The sequence below is a fragment of the Hibiscus syriacus genome, unplaced genomic scaffold, assembly GCF_006381635.1.
Source record: "Hibiscus syriacus cultivar Baekdansim isolate YM2019G1 unplaced genomic scaffold, ASM638163v2 tig00111783_pilon, whole genome shotgun sequence".
NCBI lineage: Eukaryota > Viridiplantae > Streptophyta > Magnoliopsida > Malvales > Malvaceae > Hibiscus > Hibiscus syriacus.
The window spans coordinates 536,754-558,581 of NW_024063178.1; the positions used below are offsets into that span (position 1 = coordinate 536,754).

Sequence of the window (21,828 nt, forward strand, 5' to 3'; positions counted from 1 at the left end):
ACTATTGCAAGCAAGATTCGGATGGGCTTAAACATAGCTATAGGGGAGAATGTTTCTTCATAGTCTACACCATGAACTTGTAACACCCCTAACCCATACCCGACCCTAATACGAGTCTGAGATGTCACATTGCCTTTTTAAACAATATTCTTATCAAATAACAAAATATTTGATCTTATTTTAAGAAAATACGATAATATACTATTGAATTATATTTGTTTTAAAATTTTGAGGCAAAAAATGTATTTATGAACAGTAAAATATGGTATGAACAGTAATGAATAATATCGTGAATAGTGCCCTGCTACAGTACTGATTACAAAATTTTTTAGATTGCAAATAGGGAATCGATTCCATATTACAGGGTACCGATTCCCCTGCTACAGTACTACTACAGTACTTTCGTAAAACGTACATAAAACTCGTAAAAATTTAAGCATTCATTACTATACATTTACACTTACATAAATACGTTCAAAACATTAGAAAAGTCTATCAGAGCGTTCGTACTAACAACTTATTACATTTCTTACATGCCAACATACTATACACAATCGAAATACATACTTTATCAATTACTTCTGATATGATCTTCTAGTAGTATTGTCTTTCTTGCCACTCTTATTTTTGTTATTCTTGGTTCTTGGTACCTACGAGTAAATCACTTACACGCTAAGTCATAGACTTAGTGAGGCATGATTAAATATATAACAATAATTCATGAAACATACACTCTTACTGTTCAATCGTAACATTATAACTTGCATGTATGTATTACACTATAACATATGTGATCATGTCATGCATATATGAAATTTATCGTCTTATGCAAGTTTTACTTCACTTTATCTTTGTATTGCCCATGTACATTATTGAGAACAAGAGGTAAATGAGTACACTGAGGTTGTGCACATATGCTGTCACCACAGCTCGTATAAATTTGCACCGAAGTGCCACGTAGAATTTGTCCCGAAGGACCGCGTAGAAATGCTCTGTAGTGCCATGTAAGATTGTCCATAAGGACCACATATAAATTCCTTAAGAATCATATACATATACCAAGGATCAAGTACGTGTCTCAAAAGACCTCATACATATTCCAAAGAATACATATATGTCCCGAAGGACCACGTAGAATTTGTCCCGAATGACCGCGTAGACCCTCTACTCTTGGCATGCCAACTATACCTATAGTTCTCATCTACATAACATGGGCTTTTACATTTCACGTAGTTTATATCACGTAGACATGTAAATTCTTACCTTTATTCACATAGCTCATATAACTTTTCCTGTATATTCATGTCACATAATGCATATAATATGAATTCATGTCATGTATCATAATAATAAAATGTGATCATATATCAAAATATTGAATCTATACTTATCACAAGTCTAGAACTGAATATACTTCTACATTCCTGATATGCATATGCACTCACCTAGATCTCTTTGCCTTTCCCTCGATCAATCCTACTTGTCCCTTGTTCCAGAAATCGTTTAGGCTCGATATCTAAATAAACATAATTTCTGAGATAATTATTAAAAGCCTAAACCTTATCATTAACGTCTAATAGCTTAAACAAATTTAATGAACAAAACTTCAACTTTCCTTTAAGGGGAATCGGTTCTCCCCCAAGGGGTATCGGTTCCCTCTGCATAATCTGTAAAATTTACCAAGATTTTACTGTTCAAACCCGAAAATTATCAACTCTTCACTAAATTTTCTCATACAAAGTTTCTTTCATACCACCAAACTTAACTACAACTATTTTAACTAACTTTTACCATTTCAACACTTTATTATTTCCAACACTTTATTCAAATTCTTAAAACCAATAATCATACCCAAATTTCAAACATGTTATTAATTAATTCTAACACTCCTAACCCTTTAATTAACCTCTTGACAAATCGAAAATCTTATTCAAACCTCAAAAACTCATCCATATCGAAAATTTCATCTAAAAACCCATTTCTCAAATCTATCTCTAAAACATTTATCTTGTTGTTTTAATGTCATATAAGCTTTCCTTTAGCTTATATAACATCTAAACTTCCATTTCCAAACTAAAAATCAAAGAAACGACCAAGGTTCAAATTATTACCTTGAGCTTGGGTGCCTCACGTTGAGAGAAGAAGATGAAAAAGATAAGTCTCTGAAAACTTATCTCCACAATTCATTCACATGGGTATAATACCCACAATTATTATTTTATTCTTTTACATGCTCAATGGCCCTTTTACCCTTATTATAATTCCATATTTACTATCATACCCAACACACAAAATTCCTCCATAAATCACTAGACTTATCACTTTATTCTAATTCACCAACTAAATTTATAAATTCTTACAATTTAGTCACTCACCCGGTAATTGGGATGTTACGAATCTCCCCCTTAAGAAAATTCATCCTCGAATTTTCATTTTACGAACAGATGGGGGTACTGATGCCGCTTATCCTCTTCACATTCTCACGTTGCTTCCTCTATCTTGTGATTTCTCCATAACACTTTGACCAAAGGAATAGTTTTATTCCTTAGTTGTTTCACTTCATCAGCTAATATTTGAACAGGTTCTTCCTCATAAGTCAGATTAGATCGAATCTCAATCTCTTCTAGTGTCACAATATGAGAGAGATCAGATCTATATCTTCGAAGCATTGAAACGTGAAAGACATTATGTATATTTTCCATCTCAAGTGGTAAAGCTAATTGGTATGCCACTGATCCCATTTTCTTAAAATCTCATAAGGTCCGATAAATCTAGGACTCAACTTTCCTTTCCGACCAAAACGTAATACTTTCTTCTAGTGAGATACTTTCAAGAATTTTTTTCTCTAACTTCAAATTCAATTTATTTTCTTTTCAGATCAGTATAGGACTTTGTTGATCAAATGCCATTTTGATATTATTATGAATTTCCTAAACATTTTCTTCCATATCTTGAATCAAATCAGGACCAAGAACACTTCGATCTTTGAGCTCATATCAGTTTATTGGCGTATGACATTTTTTTTCTATATAAAGCCTCATAAGGTGCCATCTTGATACCGGACTGATAACTATTGTGATAAGCGGATTCTGCCAATGGTAAATATTTCTCTCACGACACTTTGAACTTAATTACACACGTTCTCAACATATCTTCTCAGTTTTTAAATAGTCTTTCCTGATTGTTTGTCAATATGAGGGTGAAAGGTCATACTAAAGTTTAGGCAAATTCCCAACGCTCCATGTAGGGATTTCCAGAATCTCTTTTGTTCCGAGTCAAAGGTAACCCCGAAACAAAATTCATCATCACATTTTCCCACTTCCATTATAGAATGGAAAACGGTTGCAATAATCCTGACAGAACTTGATATTCGACTTTAACTTGTTGATATTCCAAACACTTAAACATAAATTTGATGATACTTCTTTTCATTCCTGACCACTAATACCAATCCTTTAAATCCATATACCTCTTGGTTCCACTCGGGTGCATTGTCAATAAACTGCCATAAGCCTCTGTCAATAGATTTTTCTTCAATTCCTCGTCGTCTGGTTTCACAATTCTTTCTTTATAATACAAATTTTCATCCGACTTAACCTCAAAATTCTTAATCTCTCTATTCTTTTCAAACACATTTCATCTTTACTTTATAATTCTTCAATTCGATCCAACCACATTGGTTTAAGCTTTAATTCTTCATATAGACCATCGTCTCCCGTTAAAGATAATCATGCATCCATAGCTCATAAAGTTGCAAACGTTTTCCTACTCAAGCATCTGCTACCACATTAGCCTTTCAGAGATGGCAGTCAATTATCACATTATAATCTTTTAAGAACTCAACCCATCTCCTTTGCCTCAAATTAAGTTCTTTTGAGTCATCAGATACTTCAAGCTTTTATGATCCGTATACAAGTAACAAAATTCTCCATATAAGTATTGACGCTAAATCTTGAGAGCGAACACTACAATAGCCATTTCCAATCATGAGTTAGATAATTTTTTTCATGCGGTTTCAACTGTCTAGATGCATACGCTACCACTTTCCCTTCTTGCATTAATACACATCCCAATTCATTATGGGATGTGTCACTTTACACCACAAAATTCTTACCAAATTCAGAATGAACCAATACAGGATTTTTTGTCTAAATTTTCTTTAATGCTTCAAACTTCAGACACATTCTTTGGAACTTCCCATCTGCAGGGAAGTATGGCTTAGGAAAATTACTTCATTTAACCAAAACTTGCATTTGGATAATTTAGCGTACAACTTCTTATCTCTTAGAATTTGCAAGATGATCATCAGATGTGCCCTATGCTTTTCATAGGATTTTGATTACACCAGTATGTCATCAATAAAGGCAACAACAAACTGGTCCAAATAGGGTTAAAATATCCTATTCATGAGGTTAATGACATCAACAACTGCATTCGTTACTCTGAATGGCATTACGATGAATTCATAATGTCCATATCTCGTTCGAAAAGCTATTTTCGAAATATCATTCTCTTGAATCTTCAATTGGTAGTAACCAGAACGTAAATCAATCTTCAAAAATACCGAAACTCTTCTCTTTTTTTCTAGATAATGTTCCTTATTATATAGACAGTAACATCCATTTCCATTACTCAATATCATAATACATCTCTAGTTCCTCATAATAGTAACCAAATTCTTATTCCTCATCATATAACCAGAACAACTTGACATATTCTTTAATGTGATTAAACATATATTTTACGAAATCAAACAATTTTTTTCTCATTACTTTGCATAATTTTCTTTACTGATATATCAAACTTATCACTTATACTTGTTTCTGAATACCTCTCTATATTATATTTTCATAATGGTGATAATCAATACTACTTACATATCTCTCTTTTTTCATCACCTTAAACTTTCTATCAATCCTTAACTTCCTTTATCACATCACCTTCATAAAGCTAAAATATATAACCATATTCAGATCCATATCATACTTGATTGACTAAACTCTATCTTTCCTTCGAATCTTATAACTATATTATCCATACCATTACCACTAATCAGTAACAACTTTTCAGCCTAGGCCATAAGCCTTAATTAAACTAATCATATACATTCTTTCAATTGAAATTAAACCAGTGTAATTTACTCACTTATCAAACCCACACTCTTATTCATATACAGTATTATTCCCTTGTCAATTTTAATACCTTACATTTCCAAGATCAAAATACATAATCTTATCTCAATCCACTTCATCCTTAATTAGTATAACTTGGTATCATCTTCTAATCCTTTAACTTCAATACACTTACTATCATATAATTATGTTAGTCAGCACCAGTTCTTTCAATCAAAAGCATAAACCTTCATCGAATCATTCATATACCTTCTTTTCAGTCGAAATGAACTTATCAATATTTCATTTAACTTATCAAATCCACATTCATTCTCATACATCAAGTAATTTATGTTGTTCCAACTCAACATTCTATCTTCCTTTGTCTTATAAACCCATTACTGATGTTCCCATTCTTAAACTCTTATTATCAATTCTTAGCTTTACTCAAACATACAAATCCTCCCTTTCTTCACTATATCACGTTACTATGATCAAAATACACAACTATATCCAGATCCATTTCATATTTGGTTATCATAACCTAACAGTATCTTAAAATCCTATAATTCCATTACATTTTTCCTCAAATAATCTTGTTAGCCAATGCTAACTCTTTCCATCTAAAATGCAGACCTTTATCACATCCACACTCTATCTTATTCACGTAATAACAAAATTTCTCTATATTACTTTTCTGATTCTAAACTATGAAATTTTCCTATCATTATTTTAATATGATTTCAACTTTTTGAAATCAACCTTTGATCTTACGAGGCATTTCCTGAGGTGTCTGCCCCTCAGCCTGCCTGGCCAGGGCAAGTGATTTGCTATCACCTTCAGGTTTATCACCTCTCACTTCACTTTGGAATCTTTCATATCCGGACATCTAATAAAATACAACCATATCATTCTATTAGCAACACAACATACTTACTATTTTATCAGATAGAAGTTTTTACTATTTTGTTGGTATATATACGTTATACGACACTCTAGACTCTGATTTATGCTGAGAATCGACTAAAACTTAGCTCTGATGCCATTAAATGTAACACCCCAACCCTTACCCGACCCGAATACGAGTCCGAGATGTCACATTACCTTTTTAAACAATATTCTTATCGAATAACAAAATATTTGATCTTATTTTAGGAAAATACTATAATATACTATTGAATTATATTTGTTATAAAATTTTGAGGCAAAAAATGTATTTGTGAAAAATACCGTGAACAGTACCGTGAACAGTACCCTGCTACAGTACCGATTACAAAAAATTTGCCAGATTGTAAATAGGGAACCGATTCCCTGCTACAGGGTACTTATTCCCCTACTACAGTACTGCTACAGTACTGTAGCAGTACTATAGAAAACAATATTGAACTGCTATGTTGTTGTCTGCAATCCGATGTAAAAAATATTTTTAAGTATTACTTTTTGGTTTACGCGATTAAATTATTTATGTTCAATTATATGATTTCTAAAGAGACAACATTTTACCGATTTTCAAATGTAGATTGTCTACAAATGTTTAGTGAAATCTCTGACTCATGTTCGGGGTCAGATACGGGAAAGGGGTTACATTTATTGGTGTAGAGCTTCAGGTTTAGTCGATTCTAGGCATAAATTGAGTCTGTTTTGTGTCAAAAATAGTATACATGCCACAAGGATGTCATTATTACTAACATGATGTTTATATGATTTGATTTATGCAACTCCTTACTAATGAAAGTGAATAAGTGTAGTGTGTACATTTGATGTGTGTAATAGAGGGTTTAAAGCAAGTGACCAAATAAGATGTTCGAGAATAAGTGAGTGGCAGTTGTAATGCAGTAATCATAATCCTCATATTATGATTAAAGTAATGTACCACCATGATGGGAAGTGCCAGTGTATGATTAAAGCTAAAGAGACAACATTTTACCGATTTTCAAATGTAGATTGTCTACAAATGTTTAGTGAAATCTCTGACTCATGTTTGGGGTCAGATACGGGAAAGGGGTGTTACATTTATTGGTGTTAGAGCTTCAGGTTTAGTCGATTCTAGGCATAAATTGAGTCTGTTTTGTGTCAAAAATAGTATACATGCCACAAGGATGTCATTATTACTAACATGATGTTTATATGATTTGGTTGATGCAACTCCTTACTAATGAAAGTGAATAAGTGTAGTGTGTACATTTGATGTGTGTAATAGAGGGTTTAAAGCAAGTGACCAAATAAGATGTTCGAGAATAAGTGAGTGGCAGTTGTAATGCAGTAATCATAATCCTCATATTATGATTAAAGTAATATACCACCATGATGGGAAGTGCCAGTGTATGATTAAAGAAACCCTAGACCTGCTATACCCTATAGCAAGCCAACTATAGGCCTGTCCCTCAATGACCTACTTGGGCATATAGTCTATTTTTATCCATGGCAAAGTATATTATCATAATTTAACATTGGGAAGTTTATACCCGAAATATCATTCATGATAAACATCATATGTAACGATCAGTGATCAATTCATTTTATAATCAACCTTTGACATATTTAGAATATGTCAAATATATGATATATGACATAAATATCATGTCAATATAAACACTTATCATTTGCTTCTAATTCGGTTGAATCCAAAAATTTGTCATAATTTCATATTCTGGTAGTTTGTACTATCTTTAAAGAAATATTATTATGTATTAATCTACACACTCAAAAATTATTCCATTTATACTAACGTAAACTAGACTCAAATAAAAATCTATCCAGATAAGGCACTTATTCTAGTTCAATTTATACAATTTATGTTGAATTTTCAAAGTTGACCGACATAATCTGTTTTGAGTAGAATCTGTTGCCCCATTTTCTGACCTATTCTCAGTTAAAATTTCATATTTTTTTGTATACACCTTGAAATCAATTCCTTTTGTTCTTAATAAAACTAGAATTGTATACTAATCCAAGGGTATAAAAATCATCCTCTAATCATTGTTTTAGAATTTATGGTTATTTTCTAAACATATTGTCCATAACATAAATTCTAAGCAGGTTTCACCAATTTACATTTTCAACTTGTTCACTAATTCTATTAGTTCACCAAATGCGCATATATGCATGCATCACAAATCACATAACATTTTAAGAGTCACTCTTTACCATAGTAACTCCGTCACTGGCTCATCGCAAGCTAATGTTTGTTCGATAACATAAGTACAAATTAAATTTGCACTCACCTGGTGTCCTCAGCTTGCAACCTTCCTTAGAATTTTCGATTTCATCCTTAAGCTTCTCCTTACCTTTAATAATATTTGATCTTGATTTCAAGCACTCAATCTAAATGAACATCATTACCAAACATATACAAATTTTTTGATGTTTATTCGATACAATTTCCATGTCACAACATAAATGTTGACCTTAATACTTCTAATTGACCACTAAAGTTCCTTTTTATTCCAACTTCACATAACATTTTCACGTAAGCTCCCAACCTTTCCATATTTGTGATTTTAACCTCAACGTTTACAAGGTTTCCAAAATAATCCAATTTCACATCCTAGCTTCAATTCCAACACTCAAACATTAATTTCTAGCATAGTAAATCAAATATTGAACAACTACACAACAATCCAACACTTTTCTAAAATTACCAATTAGGTCCCCAACTTTTGTAAAATTACATAATGGTCTCCAAATTTTCTAAGGCTTGTAGAATATTTCCTATATCATTTACAGACCTTTTATTGTTTTTGAAAAAAATTCCTCATCTTTTAAGACCAAGGTCGAATGGTTTATATAGTCAAGACTAGATTTTCATGATTTTATTTGATTTCAATTCGATTCAAGCATGAAATCAACATCAATTCAAATAAAATCTCTATAATCGAAGACCTAATCAAGTTTCATCAAAACACAAAGTTCCCCTTACTTTAGGGTTTAATCAAAACTTAAGGAAGCATTTTTGGGAGGATTTAACATGTTTTAATCACCAAACAAGCATGGAAATGATTCTACAACCTCGATAACATAAAAATACTTTATCAATTCCATAAACCCTAATGTGAAAATAAACACTAGAATTTAGGATCTTTGTACACAAACAAATTAGCAAACAATAATGGTACCAAATGATAGCGTTTTTTTTAATATAAGAATTTTTTATTTCAAGACATGATCCAAAATCCAAAGAAAATTGTTCAAAATGAAAAATAAAAATTCTCTTACATTGTTTATGGGGAGCACGAAATGTTGGCTGAAAATGACTAAGTTTTCATGAAATTTTTAATGAATTTCATGTTAATTTACCATATATTAGGCTTAAATGAATAAAAAAATTCATTTAATGAGAAATGTCCATTTTACCATTAATGAAATTTGATATTTACAGTAATACCAAGCCACATAAATCTTATCATATTCCAAAGTCAAAGATAGACAAAATATTTTTCCCTTTACAACTTTGTCCATCCCATTTTCCAAAAATTTCAATCTTGCCATTTTTCATCCAACAGTCCAAATTGAACATGGAAATAAATTCTCAAATCCAATACTCCATATTAATTTTCCATCATTTTAAATTTGGAAATAATATTTCTAAGCTTAATTTATCATTCTTCAAATTTTCCCAAAATTTTTATTTGATCTAATTGACTAATTTTTTCTCGAACTTTATAGCTTTTAGTACAAAATCCGTATGAAAAATCTGATTTCCACATAAACGTCATTCTTGGGGGTAAATTATTCATTTATGGGTCCGGATTACATAACTTTTTACAATTATACTTTAGTCCCTAAACTTTTCCAAAGTTAATACTTTGGCCACTTAACTTTCAAAATTTATATTTTGGTCACTAACCAAACTTTTTGGGTATTACATGTATTTAATTTGTTTCTGCATTGCTTCTTTGTATAAAAAAGAGTAACATGCTTGGGTCGTGCTCTAAACTTTAAGGGGCAATACAATACTTAGGTTCGTTAGTGTTTCCTGAATTTATCCAATGGCATCCACTTTTTTCTAAGTCACGAGGGTATTTAGGTCATTTCAATACTCAAAGGCATTTCATTCATTTTAATTGATTAATTGTTTTTCAAAGAATTCAAACGAAAAGGTACTTTCGGTAATTTACTCTCCGGGTGTTTTCTTAGAAATTAGAAATTCAAACTATGTTATTCCCACTCGGAGGTAAAAATTGATTATTAGGGTTTTTCTAAATATATCGACTATTTAACAAGTGAAATGGTAGTTCTATTAGACCAAATATGACTTTTCAGGGTTATTTTAGTTATTATGGCTCTTGAGGATATTTCATTTGTTTCATTCAATTCATATTTATAGAGTACTTCCGATAGGTTAATCTTCAGATATTTATTCAGAAATAAGAATATTCGAGTATGGTGTGATCTCAAGGGTTAGGAAATGATTATCAGGACTTCTAGATAAATCAAGAGTTCAATTAGAGGATTTGTAGTTCTATCAAGTCAATAACGAATTCTCAGATCAATTCCACAGTTCGGGCCAATTCAAACCCCTTTTTACTTCATAAGAGAATTTTTGTAATTTTCCTATCCAAGCATTTTCGACATTAAAACTTTTGATAGCAATATTTAAAATTTAAGGATTCTAAGGCAAATTACTTTGTCAATTAACTACTAAACTTGAATTTATTTCTTATTGATCATCTAGTTTTCTTGAACAATTCAATCGAGTCTTAGCCGATCATTATCCTTCTACTATATTCAGTACGAGTTTAGAAATAACAACTAGGATTTACATGACCAAATCACTACATTGATGCATCAACCAAGTACTAACATGCACCGTAAAACATGCATAAGGTAGTAAAGTATAACATCGATGTTTTAGCCACATTGGTCAACCATTTAAAGTCAATTCGATCGCTCTCTAACTAGGAATTCAAGGTTCCATAATATCTCAAACATATCAAATCGGAAGTTAAAACAAACATAGACAACATTTAACACCGAAATACACTCGACATTATTAAGTCCCCAACAAGAACATCACAAACAAGAGTTAAAGCATTCATTTAAATGTCATACGAGTGGATATATAACAAAATTTAATCAATTTAGTTTACATTAAGATGTTACCATCTTGAAGATTAATTCGCCTACTACAATGATACGATTCTAGCAACTAAACAGGACTGATCCAATCAAGTTGCAATCATTCCAATGGCTTTGGACTCTTTCGCGAGTGGTAGCATGATTTTAACATGTGCACTGAAGTTGGCTTGAACAAAAGATGATGCGCAACAGTTCACCCTAATAATCCTTTGAATCAATATGATTTAACTACCATTTTCGAACGAATCTATTGTTGAAGTTGGCGTGAACAAAGAATTGAATGTAGTTGTTTTTCTTTGTTGAATCAATCTGAATTTTCAAGCTCTTTCAAACAATTTTAATATACCTGATGAATATCCTTCTTTACAAGCCAAAGGTTGATGATGAATCACTAGTAATCTTCAAGAATGTTTAAGTCGAAAACACTTATAAAAGACACAAGAGAATAAATATTGCAAAACTTACTCAAAGAGTAATCAATATTTTTATAATAAATAATTTGAGTTCAAATAAAAAAGTAGGGAGCGTATCTATAGTAGAGAGAAAATTATAAATTTGAGCTAGAGATAGAGCATATTTGCTTAATATTATCTGCAACTCAATCTAATTGACTGAATAATAATTATTAAAGTCCAAATTTATTTAAATCTCTTAATAAACAAAAAAATTATAAATACATTCTTAAATTATCAAAAATAAATAATGTAAATTCTTATGCTAAACTTAATATCAAATAATCAATAAAATAATTGAAAATTCATAATACATAAAAAATCTTATTTGGACACGTATCTGGCTTTTCACATAGATTGTCAGTGCTAAAACAAACCTATTTTGAGTTCTCAATGTCTAGTAGAGATGTTTCAATGTGTTGGAAAATTAACTGAAAGACAATTCATACTAAGAAGACATCTCATCCAAAAAATGCCCGAGTCCAATCCAAAAATCTGTTGCAAGCCAGTTGATTATGGCCATTAAAATAAAATTTAATTCCTTAACTAAGTTTCACTATTAGCATTTAATACCTACAATCACACCATATATATTATAAATTCAACAATTGAATTATCTTTGTAATCTAGATAGCATGGTTTGCGAGAAGAGAAGGATTTCATTGATAGTCCAAAAACATAATAGAAACGTTAAACTTGGGATTGGGTGGGGTGCGTCAGGCCCAAGCAATAGTTCAACGCTAGGGAGACGGTCGAGAGTCACAGTAGCAAGCTGCTGTGGTGAACCCTCCCCATCAAAAAAAAAATTTAATATCGTGTGAGCCATTGGCCCATGTATCAGATATTAAACTACTGATAAGAACAGATACTACACTTGATCTTAGCCAAAAGGCCGTGAAAGGTTTGCTCTTCTTCGTTCAAGCCCGTTTCTTTTATAAGCACCTTCTCCCAGTGTCCCTTCAGACATTAACCATGCGGGATATTAGCATCTCATTTCTAAGCTGCTTCTGGAAACTAATCACAATTTCATCTTTGCTTTTAAACTCAATTATGGCATAAAGTTGTGGTTTCATTGGAGATAATAAATCTCTGTCACTGCCATTCTCTATTACAAGATTTTTTACTGCATCAAACAAATATTTTAGTCTCTCTATTATTCCAAGGGACATTCTGGTCTCTTATGTTTAGAAAACTATTTAGTTGATATATATTTCGAATGTGACCAAATAAAAACGACCATTACGATATTGTGAAGTTCGCAAATTTGTAACTAAAATTTTCCCAAGATCAATATCTCTCCACTTTCAACTATTTTCCCCTTGAACTCCTCTTGCAAATTCCTTTGATTTTAGTTCCAATTTTAATTGATCTTTATATATTGTTTTAACTGCCTTACTTCATCAAATTCATTTTTGCATCCAAACACATCTTGATTCAACAAATCTTCTCTCCATTTTCGATGCATCTAACTGAAAATTCTCTAATTCTTCAATTATTGCTTCCATTTTATATCAATTCTTCCATTGATTCTTCTTCGATCCTTCCCTCATTTAGCCAAAATTTCCATTGCCAGTCTTCCTTGTTTTTCAAGCTTTTTTTTTCCTTCAAGATATCAATTTTTTTATCAAGCTTTTATTTTTAGATTTCCAGCAAGTAATTTTCATCCCTTGATCTTGACGTGCTCTTCTTGTTAATGCTTTAATGATAATGTGATTCATTTTAAAGTTCATGAGTTGCTTTGCAAATAGACCTATAAAGTTCCATTGATTTTCAAAGTTCTTCTTTGGCTTCTCTTTCTTTGACAATATTTGATAATTTCCAATGATTCTTGGTGATTTTTGAGAGCTTAGACGATTATAAAATCAGATTTGCAATTAAGGTTAGAAAGATCTAAATTGCTAATTGAATTGAATCAATTTGGCTTATTTTCCAGAAATTCAGAGCCACCTTTGATTAGATGTTAATGGTGCTTTAGAGTTGATCCAAACATCAATTTCGATTGATTCTAATTAGGTTTGATCATTGAAAATTGATTCTTTAGGTGTTGTTGTTGGTTTGGTGATATTGGTAAGAATTTCTATCTATGTTACGATTTTCGTGTTCTATTTTGGAGCAAAGTAAACTGACGTGTAATATACTAATTTTTATTTCATAAACCTATGTTTAAAATATGTTCTTTCAAAATTATGAAATTTAATAATACAAACTAAGTCGAACAACATTTGATGAAGTTGAGATTTCTAGAATTAATCGCAAAAAATAAAAATTTAGGGGAGAGTTATGAAACATTTTTAAGAGTTCTAAAACTTTTGGACCATAATATTTAGAGGTATTTAATATTTTGTGTAGTTTTGATATCCACTTTACGGTTTCAAAACTTTAGAGCTGAAACTCAAATTTTGTTATTCTTAAGTCCAAAAAAACCCCTAAAACATGCCTTAAGCTAGAGCCATCTCTTTGACACCCTAAATGTAATACCCCAAATTTTGGTTAGTGACCAAAATGTAAATTTTGAAAGTTAAGTGGCCAAAGTATAAACTTATGAAAAGTTTAGGGACCTAAGTGGTAATTTTCTAAAAAATAATTTTATTCCATAAATGTGTGTTACATTTACTGTTATCAGAACTACAGGTTTAGCCGATTCTCAGTCGAAAATGAGTGTATTTTATGTAAAAAGTGTATACATGCCACTAGGATGTCAAAGTTACTGATATGATGTCATTGTGATATGATTTATGTCACTCCTTACTAACTTAAGTTGTTATTATGTGTGTCGTGTTAGATGTCGGAAACTAAGGATACATGTAAGAAAGTTAATAATGTTGAAAGGAAGGTCGAGATTGAAATCGACCCAAATAGATCCGACATGACTTTAGTATCACGCCTTAGAAGAGTTGGAGTTGTAAGGGATTTTCCTCCATTATGTGGAATAAATGCCGTAGTTTTTAATGAAGTTATTGCATTAGAGGAATCCATTAAAAAATTTAAATGAATTACAATATAAGTTTAATCGGATGAGGATCCATAGGATATTATTGAATCCATTGATGACTCTTAGGTTTCTACAGGTAAGCTTAAATAATTGAGGAATACTAAAGTTAAGCATTAAGTTGCTTGAAGAAATGTTGATTTGAGTTAAAGGAAATAAGTAAGCGGTAAGTTAGTTGTCCGCTAAAAGTTTAAAGAAAGCTGAGTTATTAGTGAATTACATGATAATTATGTTATCATTTTAAAGGTTTTAAAATGAGTTTGAATGAGAGTATATGTTAAGTTTTATAGACATGATAGAGTTACCTTGCGAAAGTAAAATTGTGGAATGAATTGTTTAAACCCTTCCATGCTACAATGAATTATCACTTAGATTGTGGTTGATTTTCAAGAACTTGAAAAGTTTCTAGTTATTAGTGGTAGGAAAAAGAGTAAATTTGTATACTAGTGTTATTTTAGCATTAACTTCTATGAAGTTATTGCTACAAAGTTTTTAAGTCTTCTTATTAAATGATGTGGACATTTAGACTTTCATAGTTGAGATGGAAAATGTTTCAACTGCTCGAGAATATTTTCAATGAATCCAAAATTTATTAAAATTACTTCAAGAATGAAATAAGGAATTTTAAAATAGAGGTATTCTATTCTAGTTGATTTCATGTGATATGATAGCGGTAAACCCTATGGGTCATGGTGCAAGTGTGAGTCAGACATGTAGTAAATGTCCGATAAAGATTAAAGGCTATGTTCCTATGAATCTGATGGAATTATCATTTGGCGAGTTTAATATCATAGGCATGGGTTTGTTGTCTACGCATTATGGATGATTTGATTGGCACAAGAAGCAATTATTTTATAAAGATGCAGAGGATTTGTAAATTATAGTGATTGATGAAAACACAAAATAACACCCAATGCGATATCGGCAATGATTCTGAAGAAAATGATGTCAGAAGAATGTACAACTTTTCTAGCTAATATGATAGATACTCACGTATCTAAAGTAAGACTATATGATATTCCTATAGTTCGAGAATTTCTAGATATCTTTTCAGATGAATTACATGGTTACTTCCAGATCGAGAGGTATAATTCAAGATTGATGGTTATCAGGGTATTGACCATGTTTTTTATGGTTTCGTATCGAATGGCTTCGACTGAGTTAAGAGAACTAAAGGCTCAGTTAAAAGAGTTGTTTGATAAAGGTTTCATCAAACAGAGTGTTTCACCTTGGGGAGTACATGTGCTTTTGGCAAAAATACAGATGAATTTATGCAGTTATGCATAGATCATCCATAGTTGAATAAAGTGACTATAAGAATGTGTATCCACTTATTAAGATTGATGATTTTACGATCAATTGGAAAGTATAATAATGTTCTCTAAGATTGATTTTCAGCCTAGATACCCTAAATTGAAGATTAAAGAGGAGGATATTCTTAAGACAGTTTTTTGATGCGGTATGGAGACTACGAGTTGTGGCGATGCCAATCGGTTTGACTAATGTTCTTACAGAATTTAAACATTTGATTAAACGAGTGTTCCATCTTTATTTTAATCAAATTTTGGTGACTCTTTGAGAGAAAAAGTAGAACGCCAAGTTGTCGAAATGTGAATTCTGGTTGATAGAGGTTGCTTTCCTTTGCCATGTTGTCTCGGAAGAAGGCATAAGAGTAGATCCCAAGAAGATTCAAGCTATAGTGGATTACAAACCCCAAAAGAATATTTATGAGGTTCAAAGTTTATTGGGACTTGATGGTTATTATCGAAGGTTCATAAAGAACTTTTCAATGTTAGCTTCACCACTAACCAAGATTTAAAAGAAAATATTTTCCTTTTATTTGGATGAAGAAGTGCGAAGAGAATTTTGAAACGCTAAAGAAGATTTTAACAGAGGCACCAGTGTTTGTATAACCTGAGTCGGGTAAAGACTATGTGGGTTAGTAATGCATCTCATAACGGTTTGAGATGTGTTCTTATGCAAAAAGTAAAGTTGTGGCCTATGCCTCGAGGCAGTTAAAGGCTCACGAGAGGAATTACCCGTCGCATGGTTTAGAGTTGGCAACGGTCGTGTTTTCTTCAAAGATTTGGTGTCATCATATGTATGGTGAGCGGTGTTATATTTATACGTGTAACCCCTAGACCCGGTCTTTACGTTTCGACTAAGTCTAACTGATTACATTAAAAATTATTAAAAATATTTTCCAAAACGTTATTCGAAAATTAAAAATCATATTAAAAATGACATTTATAATAATATAATAAATAGCGATCAAAACTCAACTCGTAAATATAAAACTAAAAACGACTAAGTAAAATAAAACTTGTAAACACAATAAATCGAATATCATTAGTAAAAGCATTAAACATCACAAAAAGATAAGTACTTCAAAATAAAGACACATGTCACCGTTATTGAAAGTATATCGGAAGATAGAAACATTACAACAAAATGATTTGCACTAAATGTGTCGAACCTCCAAGTGTTTGGTACGGAGTGCCTACCCAAGTGTATCTGAAAGAGGTAAAATAGTTTGAAAGGTGAGCTAGAGGCTCAGTTTTCCAACAGTGCAGAAATAAAACGTACAATTATGTTTTTTAAAATCAGTTTAGGTCAAAGTAATTAAAATATTAGTAGAGTTTTTAGTTTAAAATTTCAGAATCGCCCTCAAACTAAACACCATATGCAGTTCCACAAAACTACATAACCTAAGGGAGCACCTTGGGGCCTGAGAGCCTACCCAAGAAAGTTCTCGGGGTCTTAGAGCCTACCCAAGGGTCTCCTTATGTCCATAAAAAATTACCAGTCGATATTGATCCTATACATGGAATTACCAACAACGACTATACATGCATAGTCTTCATACCATATCCCAAAGTGCCCCAAATAAAAACATTTTTCAGACAATAATAAGTGGTAACAGTAAATCAGAGTTCAGACATATAATTAATTCAGTAAAACATTAATCAAAGATCATAAGTCAGGCAATCATGCTTTAAATTTTAGTAAATCATGAATCAGGCTTCAAATCAGGTAAATTATACAGTAGTCAAATCAGATCAACATTATATTTCAAATCAGATAAAACAATCATGTGATCTTAATATTTCAAGCAAACATTTAAAATAATTATATTGCACACAAGGAACACACCTCGCAAAAAGAATCATTCCGGGAACTTTGCTGATCACTGGCTTCACAGCGCTCCACGATTGTACGAGAGCCTAAGGCAAATCAGAACATGGTCATGATCATAATAAGTTTCTAAACATAATTATTAATAAGGTTACAGAACTATACGAGTATTCACAGGCTCTTGCATACGAGTGGATCAGGAGGAACTGAGTCGAGCAGTCGAAATGGTGAGAAGATCCTTGAGTACATTAAATATACAATAATAATAATTAGTCCTTTACCATTCGATTAAATTAATTGAATAAAATCACTTAAATAAAATATGTATTTTTTGGGTTCAAGGTAAATTCAGAGGCTTTTGGGTTTGAATTTGGAAAAACAGACTTCAGATTCGGACTAAGGATGTCGAAAAATATAAAATAGGGCTTTTCCAAAATATTGACTTTTTCGATCAAAGACAATGGTCAGATCGTTCAATGTCAACACTCTGACCGGTAAAATTCAATGGTCAGACTGGTCAACGGTTCGGGTTAGGTCAACTTTGTTTGGGTCGGGTCAACATGGTTCGATTCTGCCTAGACCGGTTCCAGAAATTTCTTGGACTGGTAAGACCCCCACGCGCACTGCCAATAAGTGGTGGCGCGTGCGGCGATGACAGGGCCATTTTCATCGACCGATTACTCCTAACCATTAATTCATTAACATCCAAAATCAATCCATTAACACATCCAAACCAAGCCAAACTATCACCAACAACTGATTGATGACTTATCCAAATGGCGCGTCAACGAGGAACGAAACCGATCAGGTTTTGCTCACACGACACTTGTGAATCCAATGGTGAAGGCAATGAGGCAAGCTAACATTGGAGGCGGGTGAAATTATCCAATATATACTCATCAATGGGGATTTTTGATGGGGCTTTTGTTGGCTCTTCCACGGTGAACGGTGACGATTCGTAACGGAATAAAGGTCAGCTTTTGGTAGCCATTCGATGGTGAGTCTAGTGTTGTTGTTAGAGCGACAAATAATGGTCGGAAGGCGAGTGATTTAGGCGGTGAAGGAGGTTGGTAGGGAGATGAATTTTTTTAGAGTTAGGGATTTTGGTTGATTAGGGAAATTTAAGGTTTAAACGATCAGGGGAATTTATTTTTCACTGGTATAAAAATTGTAAAATTTGGATTCGAGTCCCTAAACTTCTTATAATTCGAACATTGACCCATAAATTTTCAAAAATTATCAATTTATTCCTTTAATTGAATTTACAAAAATGATTTATATTCTTATTTAAAATCGGGGTGTGACAACTTTCCTCCCTTAAAAGAATTTCGTCCTTGAAATTAACCAGAGTCGAACAGAAAGCGAAATTAGGTCTCTGAAGGTTCCTTTATAGGAAAAGGGTTAATTACTCTATTGTTGATAACAAAGAATCTTGCTAGTCTCGGAGCAAAAATAGGGTATTGGTGCCTTAAATTAGAAGCCTGAGGGGTCTTAAGATACGAAATTCAAGTATAAAAGGCCGTTGTTAGAGATGCTTGACAAGAAATAGAATTAACAATAAATATACCTGCAAAAGTACCCGGCTCAACTCGATCACCAAAACGTCGGGTAGCATAAACAAGGGCAGTCTGTCAAGCCTTAGAAGCAACTAGTCCTCTACTCTGTGATCGGGCTCTACTATCGACTCTAGAAACATATCCGAAAGTCTTACTCTGACTGTGACTCCTAGCAAGAGTTTGAAAAGAAGCCTGAGTATCCACAGTAGTCTGAACGGGTGTCTGATCGACAGGAGCTATATATGGAAAAATTCCTCAGAAAGTGCTTACTAGATCCATAACGAAAACAGGTACCCATATTCTTACGAAACTCTCCCCCATGTCGATTCCCACAGTGCTCGCAACTTAGTATCAAAGTGAAACCTGATGAATCACCTTGACTAACTGATGGAGGTGGAGATGATGCAAGCAATGACTCATCTGATAAGCAACAGTAGGATTCCTCATATCAGGGTGTGTAGCAGGATCAGACTGACCAAAAGGCCTCCTAGATTGATCTTGTCTATCTATCACTATCAGGTGTAGAAGCCTCGAATTTCTCTGCGTCTTTCACTCTTCTGACTACAATATTGAATACCTCATCTTGATGAGTAACTACCTGACAAGGCAACTCTTATCAGATTCCCAGAACAAACGTCTGGCACCTATCTTTCTCGATAGGTACCAAACTGAATCCATACTTCATCAACTTCAAGAACCTGATCTCGTACTCAGAAACGGTCATATCTCCCTGAACTAGGTCTAAAATTTACTGTCCTCTCTGAGCTAGATAACGCTCTCCCAGAAAATTGCTCCTAAAGCGCTCCCTAAAGAAATCTCAGGTCAAACTATCAATTGGAACACTATTGACTATAGACTCCCACCAGGTGTAGGCATTCACATCCAACATAGAAATTGCTCCTAAATAACGTCGATACAGATCAAAACCTAGCTGGCCCATGTGTCTCTTAGTATCACAGAGTCAATCCTTTACCTCAGTCAGGGCTACACTAGTAGGGCCACTAAAAGTCCTCATTCTATTTGCAATAAGAGTCTGGGAGATAGGGACCTCGGGTGAAACACCTGTAACTCTGAACGCTCCCTAAATCAACTGGAGAAACTAAAATCCAAGATTCTCATCTAATACAACTCTAGTAGACTCAGGCTCAATAACAGCCGCTCCTCTAATCGGAGTAGTAAAGGCAATACCAGAGATAGGAGGAAAATCCATCGAGGTCGCAATAGCAGGATAATCTATAGGAGGTGGGGGGTCTGCACACATTTCATCTACTGGGTCTGTAAATCTAGTCGCTCAACTCGCCTATGGCTAGGTCGATTACCACATCTAGCACTCATCTTGGTGGATCTCGAGTTTACTACAGAAGATAAAGTCTAGGGTTAGATAGGCAATTAGAGACCCGAACATAGTTAAAATCATAAAAACTTAATGACGTGGTCTTCGTGACTTGTTTTGTAAAACATTTTAAAACCTTATTTCAATTTGGAGTCTGAGGATTTGAAAACCAAAATCTCCGATACCAATTAAATGTAACCCACTAGACCCAACCTGTGCGTTTCGACTACGTCTAACGGATTACATTAAAAATTCTTAAAAACATTTTCCAAAATATTATTTGACAATTTAAAATCACATTACAAATGAAATTTATAAATAATATAATAAATAATAATCAAAACTTAACTCATAAATATAAAAATAAAAGTGACTAAGTAAAATAAAACATGTAATAAATCAGAAGCACATTAATCAAATACCAGTAGCAAAAGCAGTAAACAACATAAAAAGACAAGTACTTCAAAATAAAGACACATGTCACCGTAATTGAAAGTAGTTTGAAAGATATAAACATTACAACAAAATGATATGTACTAAATGTGTCGATCCTCCAAGTGCCTGGTACGGAGTGCCTATCCAAAAGTATCTAAAAAGGGTAAAACAATTTCAAAGGTGAGCTAGGGGCTCAGTGTGTTCAACATTACAGAAATAAAACATACAGTTATGTTTTTAAAATTAGTTCAGGTCAAAGTAATTAAAATATCAGTAGAATTTTTAGTTTAAAATTTCAGAACCACCCTCAAACCGAACACCATATGCAGTTCCCAGAACTGCATAACCTAAGGGAGCACCTTGGGACCAAAGAGCCTACCCAATAATGTTTTCGGGGCCTCATAGCCTACCTAAGGGTCATAGCCTACCCAACGGTTGCCTTAGGTCCATAAGGAATTACCAGTCAGTGCTGAACCTATACAAGGAATTACCAATAGTGAGTGAACCTACAGAGTCTTCATACCAGATCCCAAAGTGCCCCGAATAAAAAATATTTTTCAGACAGTAACTAGTGGTAGCAGTAAATCAAAGTTCAGACAGATAATCAATTCTTTAAAATAGTAACCAAAGATCATAAGTTAGGCAATCATGCTTTAAATTTAGTAAATCAGGTATCAGGCTTCAAATCAGGTAATTTATACAGTAGTCAAATCAGAATAACATTACATTTCAAATCAAA

At 32.8% G+C, this 21,828-nt stretch overlaps 1 non-coding gene across 1 annotated transcript; it reads right to left on the minus strand.

The window, feature by feature from the left end:
- Positions 1-12,347: 12,347 nt before the first annotated feature.
- Positions 12,348-12,545, minus strand: LOC120170720. Its single transcript, XR_005520811.1, has one exon. It is a non-coding gene; the product is annotated as a U2 spliceosomal RNA (small nuclear RNA).
- Positions 12,546-21,828: the final 9,283 nt, after the last annotated feature.